General features: G+C 39.0%; 1 protein-coding gene across 1 annotated transcript in view; it reads right to left on the bottom strand.

The window, feature by feature from the left end:
* LOC137991760 (sushi, von Willebrand factor type A, EGF and pentraxin domain-containing protein 1-like) overlaps positions 1-2,500 on the bottom strand; it is a 43,112-nt gene that overhangs the window by 20,206 nt on the left and 20,406 nt on the right. The gene's annotated exons all lie outside the window — the stretch shown is intronic.

Raw genomic sequence — 2,500 nt, 5'->3', positions numbered from 1 at the left:
GCTCTCAAGTGGCATTTTTCATATACCGAAAGATCGGTTAAGATTAAAGGGTGCATGCTGCGTTCGCAGTGTGTGACGTTGAGTCACCAAGTGCTGCTTCCGGTTCAATACCTCTGGCAGGCTTGCGACAACAGCCCTGAACAGCTGTTATTTGTATTTCTTTCCAACAAGATTTGTCTTTGATTTTATGCTTTATAGCTGCTCTAAACTAACTGATTAAACTTAGGGTCAAACTTTGAGGAATCTGTTTTACAGGAAGGTTAAAAAATATAGTAACTGATCTACATAAACAAAAAATAGAAAAAGTTACTCATCTTCACTCCACGAAAAGATTTCATCAAGTGATGAACAAATCTCTCAAATGCGAAAGAGAAAGTTCAATTTCGTGGTGAAAAGACTAGTCTACATCGACGCAAAGTAAAAGTTATCGACATTAGCGATATTTAGACACGTTGCTGTGGACAAAAACATAATTAGAACTATGAATCTCCTTCCAAGCCGGGACTGAACTAGACAGCCACGTAACGGTAGCTCCCCTCGATTTAGTCTTACCTTTCGCCGAAAAGAACATTAGCCATACCAAATAAGAAGTCAATAGAATCCTCATCCTGTCTGTCAGCTGATTACAATGTTCAAAATGCGACAAAGAAAGGAATCATGGCTTATAAACAACTGCGTCGCTTTTTTTGTGATTCCAGAAGAGATGACAGTTCTGTCGCTATCATGTTTCGTCTAATACGCGAGGGCTATCATGAAGGTGATGACAATCATGAAATACATCTATAATCACATGTTAGCACCATATGATGTTCCATTGTTGTTGTTGTAGAACTGACTTACGGATGAAAAGTATGAAACGTCCCGGTCATGATAGAATAAAACTGGACACAGCAGTAAAATTCAACAAACGTTTGTAGCAAAGAGGATTAGGAAAGTTCTCTCAAAAGATTTACGGTTATAGGTTCTGCAGATAATCGTTGAAATTCTTCAATTTAGCTCTTCGCCTTGGTGGTCTGAGCAGGACACCAAGGCTACACCAAGTATCCCAACGTTAACACAGGCTACTACACTAACATTGAACTCTACTTAAAACGGTCTGGTTGTACACAGGGACTAAAGTTTGAAGCTCGCCCCGGCGCACGACATAACCTAACCTTGTTCTCAGGTCCTTGCCCACTGAACCAAACGAAACGTGGTAGTAAGGAAATGACGCACATTTATATCTATTTTTGATCGTGTTTGTGTCTCAAGGCCAGGCTTATTTCATTGCAGTTTTCTTACTATCTTGGCTCATTCAGCTCGCGAGCAATGAGAGACGTCAGATAGCAACTAGAGAGATGATTTGTGTTCAAAATATTTTTACAGCTTGAAACGCTCCTTTTTATTATTTTTTTCTGCTCTGGGCTCCTGCATCCGGCTTAAACATTATTTCGTTACAATGCAATGTGATACATGGTCGAAAACTCCTGCTAGCAGAAGACCTACAAGACGGCTTCGTTTGCACACAAGAAACAGTTGATTTTAGAGTCAAATATCAAAGTCAATGGACTGAAAAAGAATATGACGTCACTCCCGTAGAGTTTATTTCTAACTAAACAGCCCTGACGTTCCCTTAAAATCATATGATGTTTTCTAAAGGGTCTCAATGGGGTTACGCTTACGTCCACAAATGAACATAACAAAATACAATTTTCACATCCAAACACGAAGTGTCTCTTAAAGTCTAAGCCTTTGCTACTTTTCAACAATATTAAGAGTAAATCAAGGTTAGTGTTATTAAAATTCGCTTGCATCTAATTTGGGGCATTTCAGGACATATCTATGGGGTTAACCGTAAGCTGTGACACTTAAAAAAAAAGATAACCGCTAGGCTTGAAAATGAAAAGTAGTAGTTAGCCGTTAAAAAAGAAAAAAAAAGCATTTAGCGTGATTTGTGTTTTTGTTTGAAAAATGAAATAGTGGGTATTTCGAAATATTGAAAGACTTCAGAGCACTCGACACCGTTTTAACTCTTTTGCTCTACTCTGACATTCCGTCCTGTTAGGGTTGTCTGACAAGGCAAAACAAGTCCCAGATTACCACCCAGTTGGAGGTCTTGACCTTAAGTCGCATTCAGTGGTAACCATCGACACTGGGAGAATCCTGTGCATAGGGTGAACTTTGGTAAGCTTTGGTTTTTCAGCCCCATCTTGAATTACGTCGTCCGTGCATGCGCATCTCGGTTTTTCACGTCATACGCGGAAATTCGTGACTTATTTGCACTGACACGATAATTTTTGGCAAGGGACACTTTTTGTAGTAATCTCTCAGATAATTTCAGCAAATTCCAGATTTTCGCAAATGTAGTTTTTCGGTGACGTCATCACCTCTTTAGTCGAAACTTTCCATTTAGTCACATTCCACAGACCTCACATAATTAATACTTTATTCACACGAAAAGCAGAACTAATAACCATAGCAATTAGTGGTTTAACTTGATGTGAAAAGATTAAAGCAAACT

This window comes from Montipora foliosa, chromosome 2 (assembly GCF_036669935.1).
Source record: "Montipora foliosa isolate CH-2021 chromosome 2, ASM3666993v2, whole genome shotgun sequence".
Lineage (NCBI taxonomy): Eukaryota > Metazoa > Cnidaria > Anthozoa > Scleractinia > Acroporidae > Montipora > Montipora foliosa.
This window is presented reverse-complemented; position numbering and strand designations above follow the sequence as displayed.